This window comes from Typopeltis vanoorti, chromosome 24 (assembly GCF_054136105.1).
Source record: "Typopeltis vanoorti isolate ZY-2024b chromosome 24, IOZ_Tvanoo_1.0, whole genome shotgun sequence".
NCBI classification, from domain to species: domain Eukaryota; kingdom Metazoa; phylum Arthropoda; class Arachnida; order Uropygi; family Thelyphonidae; genus Typopeltis; species Typopeltis vanoorti.
Genome location: NC_143572.1, coordinates 30702614 through 30715533, shown reverse-complemented (window position 1 = coordinate 30715533; position 12920 = coordinate 30702614).

Sequence of the window (12920 nt, the reverse complement as noted above, 5' to 3'; positions counted from 1 at the left end):
TAGGATGAACAAAGCTGGTGTGATAGGGAGTAAATTGATATGGAATAAGACAGAAATTTATGAATGCATTAGAGTAGGTGTATAGAAACAGTTCATGCGTTTTAACGTATAGTTGTGGGTTTGGATAGGAAGTGAAAGTAAAAAATCCCTTATAAAGGATTTTCATATGCAAGTAGACGTTCTAATTCAGGATCTTCTCAAATGGAGAATACAACAGCGAAGAAGAAGAAGAAGACGAAAAAAATGACAATAACCATTCGTGTGTCTTAAAAGATATTTGTATTGAAACCAACAGTACGCAAAAAAATATTATATGGTTCTCCATTTTTTTTATTAAACATTGTGTTAAATGCAAGAAGCCTCCGCTAAGTAGCTATGAAAGGTTATTAACAAATTAGATTTTCTTCTTCGAAGTTTCGGTATTGAGAGAGAAACCTGGGTATCCTTAGCATGATCAGAAGAAAAAAATTCATGCCATTGTGTGAAACTTTTATAAATTATTCTTGATTCAATAGTATGCTGCAGGGACATGAAACTTTCCAGGAAGAATTAGAATACAATATGTTACGAGTTGAGTAAGAGCCAGAATAAAGATTATATGGTATTCCTTATAAGAATATCAATGAGCATATTAAAAAGATTTTTAAACCCCATTACCTTACAATATCCATAGAAATATATTTATCACAATGAACAGGATCGAATTTTATCATAAAATTAAATATAGATTTTTTTGTAAAACATACTCCTGATGAGCGGGTAGCGCAATGGTAAAATAAGCAGAACTCTAAGGTAGACTGCCTCAAAAAATAAAAACATAAAAAGTGAAAATAATAATACCGGAAACTGAGACGGCAGTCCATGAAGTCCCTGAAAAGGAATAAACTACAAGACTAGCCGACCTATGTTATTAACAAGTATTAGATTTTGTTCAAATTGCAACAGAAATAAGGGCATGAATATAATGTCTTGTGAAGAATAATTTACTCAACAAGCCAAAAATGTGCCATATTTGGCCTCTAATAAGCAACTCATGCGCAATACACAACTATGCCTGTTAGCTGATAATCGTTCTTTCTCGTAATAAAACCTATTTCCATGCCAGCTAACGCCCACTAGACGGAAGGCGATCTTCACCAGCTGGTGAAATATCATCGCCCTTGAGGCCTAAAGTGGCAAATACCGTGTTTTGCTCCAGAACAAGGATTGCTGTTGCTGTGTCTCCTCTCTCTTCTCCATGTTGCGTGATACTGTTCAAAGGCATTCCAAATATAATTAGAAACCGAAAACTCCTCTGTTTAGAGGATGCAGTGGTAACACAGTACTTCAGTACTCTTGGGCTCTAACCTGTCAGTAAGAAGTCAGAAGACCTAGCGGTCATGTCACGCATATTCCGCTGCAATTTTACACTGCGAGTAACGGTATGTAGGAGGCTCTGTCCGGGTCATATTATGGCAAGAAGATTGCCGTAATATGTTCGCGCGGTTAGCCTAGTGGCTTTGCGCTTCGCAACCATATACCTGGGGAAGGAGTGTCCTAAGTTCGATTCCCGTCGCCGACGTGAGGAGCAAAAGGATCTTCCTCAGCCATAGCCAAGTTAGCCAGTCTTGGGCGTGGGGAGCAGGGTTTTTCTTCCAGTTTATCTAGGGTTTTTCATCCCGCAAGCAGGAACGGGTTTGCAGAGGGATACAGCCAGGAATACTTAGAGGCGTTGAGGTGACCATCCTATCCTCGTACTTTGGTTACGAAATCCAAGCATGCTTGAAAGAATATTGCTGTTCTCTATATGAGCTTCATGATCAATAGTGTCTCTCTCAGTGCATGTCCCTGATCAAAATTATGAGTAGAACAAACAATGATAGTATCAGTGCAATTAATATAAATCTCTCTCTCAAACAAACAAAACAAAGCTAAACATGCAACAACCCTAAAAATCGCATTATCTTCTATTTGTTCATTTATAACATAAATGATAACATAAATAAGATATACCATCAATTACAAACAGACGAGACTTCCTTTTTCTTGACGGAAATCCAATTTGCAACTACAAGGAGCACAGTCCACATGCACTTCTCACATTACTTGCACACCGCGTAATGCAGTTATCCACAAATTTGCCGTCCGTAGCGTTGTAAGACTGACATTTTTTACCCCAGAGATGCCAAATTTAGAATCTTTGCGTTTCAAGTGTCTCTGTCTTACTGTTTCTTCGTCTCATTCAGTTACATTCATCCGCCGCATTTATCCCTTCTCAAGTTCTGAAACCCTTCTGAGTTTTTATCAGATAACCTCGATTGTCCGCAATCTGTCTGTCCAAAGCAAAAATCCATCGTTTTGGTAATATTAATGTACATAACTACAACTGGCCTCCATTTTGCAACACTAATGACCAAATTTATTGAAACGCAAAATTATTTGCAGCAGGCACTGGACTAACACAAATCGCACAACTACCAACCGGAATATATCGTAAACACTCTCCAAATAATCTTGATTCTTCTTAACGAGTTTTCCATTCAGATACAGCGTAAGGTTAATCTCACACCTCTGTAACTCAAATCACTGTCTTATGTGTCTCCACTCCTACAAAACTATCTTCCATTAGCCAGAGCCAACCTCTTCTTCCGTCGGAAGCATTAAGTTACTAAATATGACGATCTACGGAACTAAAACGTTTTCCTGCTATATTCAGTAGGCAGCAATCTTATTAATGCTTCCAGTCTTCTAATCCAAACATCTACTCTGAGCGAGTGACAGGAATTATTCTCATCGGTATAAAGCCCTTTCCCCTTTTCATTCAAAATTCCTCCCCATTTTCAAGACATGATTTTTCAAAAGCGATTTTTGTCAATGTTTTTTTCCCAAGAACAAAAAAATGCAGGATACCGTCGATGGCTTGCAACATGAACCTTAGCGTCATTCTCAGCCTTCATTAAAGCAGAACAGCCATCAGCAATGATGTCATGGACAGACGGGTCATTCTCTCGCCCAAGTGGTAAGAACCCTAGGGATCTCGAGGACAACCGTATCAAGGGTCTACCGCTAGAGTAAGAAATTTTTTACTCTAGTCTTTCGTGCTTGTAACAGTGTATGGCCTCCTCTCTTCACAGCTGTTATGACAGGAGATTAGATAAAGATAATCTTCTAGTATATAAATTTTTCCTTCAATTCCTGCCTAGATGGTGAAGACAGATCACCCCAAAGCATACTCAAAACAGTACACCGAAGCAGAAGATATAGTGCATCTCTTGCTTTTAAGAAAACGTATGTCAGATGTGTGCTAAATAACCTTGACACTAAAATGTTTTCCGACTCCAATGGCATCTTATCAACTCTACTCCAACCATAATTTCCAGCACTAACAGTCATTTCATATCACCTCTGCCGTCTTTTATACTCAGCTAGTACTGATACCAGTTACTGGAAGCATTCGTACACTCAGTGGACAAAACATTACAGATAGGGTTAATCGGAAGTTGACACTGCCATCCCCATGACAGAGTGAAACCAACCCAAACCGAATGCACACAGTATATTGGCAGACATCGAGGCTTCCCAAAAGTGTATCGGTAATCGACGAACACGGGGAAATTCGGCGATCTAAGATTGCCACTTTGATCATGGATGTATTATCGCCTCAGGACAGACGGGTCATTCTATCGCCCAAGTGGTAAGAACCCTAGCGATTTCGAGGACAACCGTATCAAGGGTCTACCGCTAATATACCATCGACAGACGAAGAACTGGTAGTCGATCACACGCCGTTGATGACCGGGGTCGATGTAAATTGTCCAGACTCGTACAAACCAACCGCAGGGCAATTGGGGCACAATCACATCCAGTTTCAATGTCGGAGGGCCAAGCAGCGTCAGCGAGAAAAGGTAAGGCGTACCCTTCATACCATGGGCTACGGGAGCCGACGCCCTAATCGTCGGCTCCCGCAGCCCATTGACTATTGACAGCTCGCCATCGGGTATTGCGCCTCGCATGGTGTCAGGACCATCAAGGTGATGGTTGATCACCTACACACTTTCATGGCCTTCGCGCATCATGCAGTACAGTGCGCCACCCCACCCGCCTGGAACAACCCAGGCATCGTTCGAGAAACACTGATCTGAATTTGAAACCATCCACTGTCCCCCAAGGCCCTCAGACTTAAATCTGATCTAATCTCTCTGGGATGCGGTAGAGCAAGATATCAGATCCATGAATCCTGAACCGACGTCTAAAGCGCGGTAACGGGCAATGCTGAAATAGGCAACCTTCGGGCATGTGGTGGAGTCAATGCCTCTGAGAGCACAAGCTGTTATTCGCGCTAGAGATGGAACGACAAGCTGTTAGGTAGGTATCTCTAATGTTTGTCCAGTGAGTGTATATCCAACATACTACATAAAAAAGGGAAGATAAGATTCTGGAGGCTTTCTGTTTAGGGGATGACTAGTATGAATCCCGTACTTAAGAACGTCAGGCGACATAACCCATCATTGAACAAATGTCACGGATAGGTTGGGAGAAACATGTGCTATCGGTCTAGACATTTCCAGAGAAATTGATCGTGCCTGTCATCAAGAACTGCTCAATAAGTTTTCATTCGGTCTACCTTCACTGCTGCGTTATTGGGCAGGACAATTGACAATTTCTCACACTAGTCTTTCGCTGCACGTAACTCTGTATGGCTTCCTCTCCTTGCTTTTTCACCAATGCAAGCGTACCTAAATGCTCTGTTCCCTGTCCCCATTCTCTTGTTCATGAATTAGCTACTTTTATTCCCCAATAAGCCTATAAACAGCTTGACCAATGATAGCACGCTTCTTTCCTGCTGCTCTTTCTAGAAACCATTCAATATTCAGGCATCTCAAGCTTCAAGATTGTTTGCTACCAGCGCCTTTGAACGCTGATCTACCTATCCTGCTTCACTTGCAACGAGGGTAACTTGCTCACTCACGATGCTGCAGTAACTCAGTATTGCAGTTTTTTTAATAGCAAAAGTAATATCAAGTCACCTTCCCTTAATCTCAGTTATGCTCAAAGCACTGGTTAGGATCAACTATCGTTTCTTTTGTGTTTACTCCCGGAGAGGTAAGCAGACCACATTACAATCTTCTTCATCCTCTAAACACTATGAATTCTTCCAAATCAAGACAAACACAAACTGAAATTTCTCCTAACTGAAATCGAACCATTCACAAATTGCAAATATGACCATCTTCAGAATACCATTAACATCTTTCTGCGGTAAAGCCAAACACATTCCTAAAAATTCTAGAAAATGTCGAGATGAGAACAATTCGGCATATATAGGATCCTCTTCTCAATGACTCGATTCAATTACCAGTTCATGGAAGCAATGACTGTTCTGTGTCTCTTCTAATAGTAGTTCCTTGGTCACAGAGTTGGAAATCATCGTTTCTCAGATTTCTATTGAATCTGTTAACAACTGTAACAACTGTTCTAAACTGCCCTCTAAAATTTCTTCCTCCTTTATTCTATCTAACTGAGTTCTCTGGACCAGCCTTCCTCAAGAAACATTTCGTACGGAAGGCTGAAGATTGTTCTATCCCTCCAACTGTTCAAAATTTTTATAGATATTTTCTCTGTAATGTACCGAATGAATTTTAGCTTCTCCTTTGAACCCTTGCTCTCCTTAATAATGTTTACAGCATTACAAACCTCACACGTCTTTTGTCATCATTGTAAAGCATATGAGTGTTTGTGACTCTGGAAAAAAAAAATTCAGTTCTGCATGTACAAAATTGATTATCGTAAGATAGTGCACTTGCTCTGGTTCTTTGTAACATTTATGTGAATGTCCATCCAATTATACTGGAACTAGAGCTTTGAATATGCTGATAATCAAGCTACTACAACATAAACGTTTGACTTTAACCATTTAAATAAGTACTACTAGCTGTAAAATACTAGCTATTTCTTAAAAAGGAATTGTCCATATGATAACCCAGCAAAACGCAGTTAAACCTCTTTCAACTCAACAATCATGAAAGCTACAGACATCTACACATTATGTGGCATATTAGAGTCGTAATAAAACAAGTCATAGATGACTTGGGTGTTAGTCTTGAAGAAATCTGATATGAAAAAACATCCAAAGAAAACAACTGAAGTTACTGCAAGGCAGTGGATTTGCAACTTCTGATAACTGAATAGAACTGCAGCTCTTCCTGATGTTTTGCAGCCGCAGAATATGCATGCCCGTTATGGGCAAATTCATGCAACACCAGTAAACTTAAAACATGATAACGAGAGTTGCAGGCACATCATAGGTTTCTTAAAATCAACTAAGTTAACTGATCGCTACCATTTCTCAGGTATAGCTCAGCGACCTATGACGAGAAGAAATGTTCACCCAACGAAAGATCGTTTTCAAAAGCTTAATGAATTCAGACAATATCATAATTCAATCCATAATTTCCTGTCTTCTATAAAACTAGTTAATAAAGTAGAAGCAATCACCAAGCTAAAGTCTAGCAAAAGCACTTAATTATTTTAATATTATAATGAGTTACAATTGCCGTTGTCAGAGTATCTACCACCTGGATCAAGGTTGAAATCTAATATTTTTGGAAGATTCGAAATCATATGTAGCATTTAGAAAGTTATAATTATAATGATTTGGTAAATGCTTCCATGATAAGTGTAATCCAGTATATAAAAGATCAATAGTATTAATTTTATATATCTTATACTGTACGAATAAACCTTACAAATATGAAGTTTAAAAGAAATGCATACTTGAATACCAGTATTCTGTTAAGTCCTCCAAAAAGAAGAGCAACAATTATACTACTCTAATAAAAATAATTGACAATTATTGGAATAAAACTCGTGTTAAATGCTTCAACTATACACCAAAATTCTGATTTTGAAATAAATTTTTCATTGAATAATTTTCGATCACCACACTCAAATAATAATCATGATCATCAAGGAACCCATCGTTTTATTATACGGTACATTCCATATTTCTATGGCATCTTAAAGTTGGCTATCGAATGTGAATTTAGAAGAAATTTAACAGCACTCTGCGTTTGGATTCAAGGTTTCGTGCTAAAAATAAGCTTAGTGACATTAGAGTGCCATGAATAAAACGGCATTCATAATTTGAGTACTTCAAAGTTATAACAATGGTAAAATATTAATTCAAATTACGTAAGTAAATGTGCATGCTGGTTATTGCCTTCAGCAATATTGTAACGCTAGCATTTTACTAGGCTCTAAAACTGGTTTGATGATTGTAATTAAGAACATATACAATTAAGAGACAATAACATAATTCTCTCACACCCTTAGTTGCATCGGCCATAATTCGAAACAAACAAAAATAATCCAAACCTTTGAATTTATAATAACTAAATTTTGTAATAATAAATTATAATATAAATCTTAGACAAGGTTAGCTGATTTTTTTTTTATCATCGTGAAGTCTTGCAGTTATTTAAAGTTAATTCATGTTTGGTTAAAACTATGTTTGATCTAAGTGCATGGTTCACAGTTTTCCTAGTTTGTCCCATTTAAATTTAACATTTATCTCTCGCTCCCTTCATCTTTCTCTCTCTTGATCATTCTATTCTTACCATTACTGAGAGTAAGCCATGTCTGGCCTCTTTCAAAACCAAAGTCCGTCATCATTTCTAGAGTTCCCGTAAAGTAATTCTCCAGATTGGAAATTAATCGAACTACTTGAATGTAAACTGCACTTACGTTTTTTCGCACTATTATTCTGTCTTTTGATGATTAAGCACTTAAATAATAAAATATCATGAACACGGCTGCAATGTTAAGTTCCACGTACAGTTCTTAACATGTTAAATTTTAATACATTTTAGGAATATTTTATCGTTATTAAATACATAACAGTATCGCTGTCCGTAATACATTATAAACACTATTTATCTACAAGCTTCTAAATTTGTATATAAAATACTGAAAACAAAACCTTACGAAAACCTGTAGTTCTCTGATTTTTCGTACTGCGATGACAATTGCATTCTAAAAGCATGCGCTCTTTTGATGGTGTTATATACCTGATTTTATGATGTCGGAAACGATATCCAGAAACCTGTTCGTAACATTTGAAACTTTTTTTCCTTATTATAATTGCAATGCATTGAAAAATAAATACTTGATGGATACATTAACCCGACACTCTAATCCCTTTCCTTGATTTCACAATGAGTTATAGTTTAATAATGAAGCTCATGTGAATCGTATCTATGAAAATCTTGAACATAGGAACTAATTAAGGGAATAAGAAATCGGCCAAGTAAGTATTTAAGAATTAACTCGTTGAGGAAATAAAATCAATTCAATTACGAATATAAGTAATGGAAAAGAAAGGGAAGGTATAATTTAATGATGATTCATAAAATGAAAAATATCTTGGTATATTTAGAACAAAAAGTGAATTCTTGAGTAACGTCATATTTTAACTCGTTTTGCTTCTCCGATGATGACCAAAATGGGTTAGTGTCATGAAGAAATGTCACTCCCTATTTTCAACTTTACAAACCACTCAGGTGTTTCAGTTCTTATATATTTCGATTCGAAAGAGGTTTATGATACCTCAAAAAAATCACTGGAAATTTTCACAGTTTAAAGCATAAACTGACGCACGCTCACTATCCTTTGACCTGACGTTTAAAACTAGTGGATATCGTTGTGCTGAAGCAGACTGTCACATTTTCACACTATCAAATCAAGCGCAATAAAATTTGAAATAAACTGCGATGCACCTTAGTTAAAATTACATCCTCTAGCACAGTGCTTTCCAAACTTCTGGATGTCAGGGCCCCCTTTGCAAAAATTAAAATATTTCACGGCCCCCCTAGAAAAAAAATCGTAATAGAGATATATTATTATAATATTTATTGTATTTATATTCAATACAAAACATACACAGGGAATATTGCAAAAATCAAATGCATATATTACATTTTTTGCCTCTTACCGTTTGGTTCTGAAGACGATGCGGGCTGTTCTGGTAAAATACTGTCCTTTTTTTTTTAGTCTGTTTCTGCTTCTTCTGATTGTTCGCGGGATTTTTTTATTTTTTTTTATTTTTTACCAACCACTTATCCATCTCAGGGTTAAATTTTTTAACTTAGAATAGATCAAATAATATCACCACTTACCAATACTGGCACACCACAGACTGATAACATGAAATTAGTGAATATTACCTGAATAAGGGAATCCCCGGACCAGGAACATTTTTCACTTTTGTGACTTTTCTCCTTTTACGGTAATTAAGCCTAACGCGAAACAGACAGCAAAGGCAGATTATTAAAACGTGCATATGATTGGTGCGGTATTAACAAAAGATCGCGCAACCGAAAGATAAAAGCAAGCATAGCTGACAATTGAGTTGAAATGCTAACTCTCTTCAACCGAATTCCATATGTGAAACTGCCATAACATTCATTATATATATATTATTACTTAGTTTTAACACTTTTACGAATTTTAACACGTTCGGTTGAATTTTATTGCTGCCTTGGGAAATCGAACTCACATACATCTAATTAATAACAATAGTTTTTAGTTAGTACTGTGTTTGCCCATGCAACATATGGTTTTGTTTCAGTCTGTAGTTTCTGTTTCAGCATAGTTTCTGTATGAGGGGACATGTGATTCATTAATTAGTGTGTTTTTATCCCAGTTGTCTCTAATTGCACTATTTGTTGAGAAATATATTACACGGACTCCTCATACCTTGTTCACTGGCATAATAAAAGTACTTATTTTTATTGCCTCTGCAGTATAGTGGCTCTTAGGGAGGGCGTGTTGTTTACCACTGCAAGCGAGTTACTATCTCCCCACATGAACTTGTTTAAGCTTTTTTTCATGTGTGAAGTATATGCGAAACTTTTATTGGTAACAGAAAACTAGCTCGGATGACAGTGATAATTTAAAACGAGTTTTGATATGTATATAAAGTCAATATCAACAGTCCCTGATAACGAACTCGTTATGAAAGGGACAGAAAGATTTGTAACTTCCCTGGAGAACATTCGAAGTAAATACAGTTAACCACTGCTTTGAAATGAAACATATGAATAAGCAATATTTACTAATATTCGTTAAGCGCCGAAATACGCAGGAAGCAAAGTTTGTGAACAAACACCAATGTGTAAATTTTTCCATTAAAATATAAAAAATAACAAAAAAGAAATAATAAAACTTAAATACGTTTCTTTTAAAATAAAAAAAAATATACTTAGTTTTAAAACATTTTAAATTTGTTTTCATTATTTCACGGCCCCCCTCAACAAAACCTACGGGCCCCAAGGGGGCCGCGGCACACAGTTTGGGAAGCGCTGCTCTAGCAGAGCATTTTTGCAATGACACGTAGCGCCCTCTATTCGCAGCAGAGATTTTTATCAATTTATTTATACATTATAATTATCATATATCGCATAATAGGTGCCGTTTTCAGACTACTGAGAGTGAAATTAATAAAATACGAAGGAGATAAGTATAATAAAGTAATCAAACATATCCAGTTTAATGTCAAAAATTACTTTTCATAAATTATTGCTTAAAACAATAGTAGGTTTAAAATGTGTAAATTCATTCCCACAAACTACGTTAGGAACAAAAGTGCAATTATGTCGTAATTTGCCGAAGTGTTAGTGGTATTATATTTATATTTTGTCTAAAATATTATTTAATACTAGTATATGAGGTAGCATAAAGTGAAATAGATTAGTAAAGAGTAATTTCACTTTATTTAATAATTGAGTGTGTTTTATATTATGTTACTGCTACAGTTCAGTTTTCATACACTTGAATTTAAAAGACAGGTACTCAATTTTCAATTAAATATTATTTAGCGACTAGTCCTCCTAAATCCAAGGCATTGATAATAAAAGGGAATGAAACCTCACTGATTTCTTTAATCTTTCTGAAAAAAAAGTTGCAAATTATCGTATTTGGGTATTCCTAGTTGAAAGCAAATGTCGGTTAAGATAATTTTTAAAGCTGTTAATTTATTTCCTTTAATAATAATGTCGTCAACAGGTGGAGTTTTAATTTATGTCAAGATGTCATTGCATAATGTAATCCGATTGTATTTGTTCATTCTTCGGATTATGCAGTGCCCTTTCGACCATGTCAAATTACCTTCTTTGTTCATTATTTGTGTGCAGTACCATATGCAGAAATCGGAACTATTATACTGCACATTACATTGAAAATTATGCATCAAAAATGTATACTCAAGTTTATTTTTCATTTTTGTTTTAAAGTACAGGGTGGCCATAAAATAACTTTCCCTCTTTGGAGGCATCTGTAGCTAAAACCAATAAAAAGAATGAGGCCAAATTGTATATTGAGACTTTTGATGCCATGGGGAGATGATTTCCGAAAAAAAAAAAAAACTCTGCGATAGGGGAAATTTTGGCGCTCGCGGAGCTGCAAAAATGCGGATAATTACATTAAAGGCAGGTAAAGTGGAATAATAACATTTCGACAGCGTAAGCGCCAGCCGCGTCATTCATTCCAGCTGGATATCAGGCGCGTTACAATGATAATAATAATAATAATAATTAAACTAAAACAACAACTTGCGAGAGACACAAAAATTAATGTAGTAATTGAACTCACAGGAAATGATCTTTTATTAATCAGAATCAGGGTCCCCTGGACCACATTCGCGATTTTCAATGTGCTGACCTTTCTTATGTACAACAAATTGCATCCGGTGTGCTACATGCTCTACAGCTGTGCGTAAGGAGTTGGATTGGATGTTCATAACAGCCCGTTTTTTGTCCTCTTTTAAGACATGCAAGTTGGTACGTCACCAACATGCACAACCGATTTCAAATTCACCCACAGCCAAAAATCACATGCAGTGATGTCCGGAGATCGAGGCGGCTATGCCATCGGAAAGAACTGACGGATAACTCTCTCATTAGTGAAATGCTGGCGTAAAAGGCGCTGGATTGAACGTTCAATGTGAGCTGTGCTCCATCCTGCTTAAAAATTATGGAGTCCAAACATTGTCTTTGCTGCAATACGGTATTGACAAAATTTAACAGCATTCGTCGATAAACCTCTGCAGGTTACAGAATCTGTAGTGTAAATACGCTCAAAAAAGTATGGTCCTATTGTGAAATCAGCTGTGAAGCCACACCAGACGGTTACTTTGGGAGAATGCAGTGGTACTTGCTGAATCGCTTGGGGATGTTCAGATGCCCAAATTCTGCAGTTGTGAATGGTGACGGACCCATTCAGATAAAAATTAGCTTCATCACCCCCACAATATTGTTCAAGGCCAGTCATTGTCTACCTCCATTCGGGCAAGAAACGTTAGCGCGAAGGTCACGCGCTTATCATAATCTGTTGTAGTTGGTGCTTGCACACGACTGAACTTATACGGATAGAAGAGAAGCATTTTCCGTAAGATTTTCCAGACTGTGCCATAAGCCATATCAAATTTACGAGCAATGACACTAGCGCTTGAACAGTAATGGTCCCTGTGTCGTCGAACACCGCAGTAGCAACGTCTCTTACTTGCACTGCTTTCCGTCCTCTTCCAGGCCTAACTCCTAGTGATCCAGTTTCTTCAAACTTCTTAATCATAGCTCTCAGCGCAACAGCTGACATAGGACCTCTACGCAGGTTATGAAGCCTTCTAAATTCCCGAAGGGCCGCTACGGCATTGAACTGTTTAAGGTAAAACAATTTAACAAGCAATGCACGCTGAGGCAAGGTAGTACGCATATTGAGCAAAATTCGTTAGTCATTCGAATAACTAGCTGAGCCTTACATTCCCTTTTTAAGTGAAATTGGTGGCTCTGCTGTACAACAAATTGCATGTACCCACAGTAAAATTTGCATAATCCTTTTTACCTGCGTTTACTGCAAATATTTGACTGCTTTCGGCTCCGCCAGCGCCA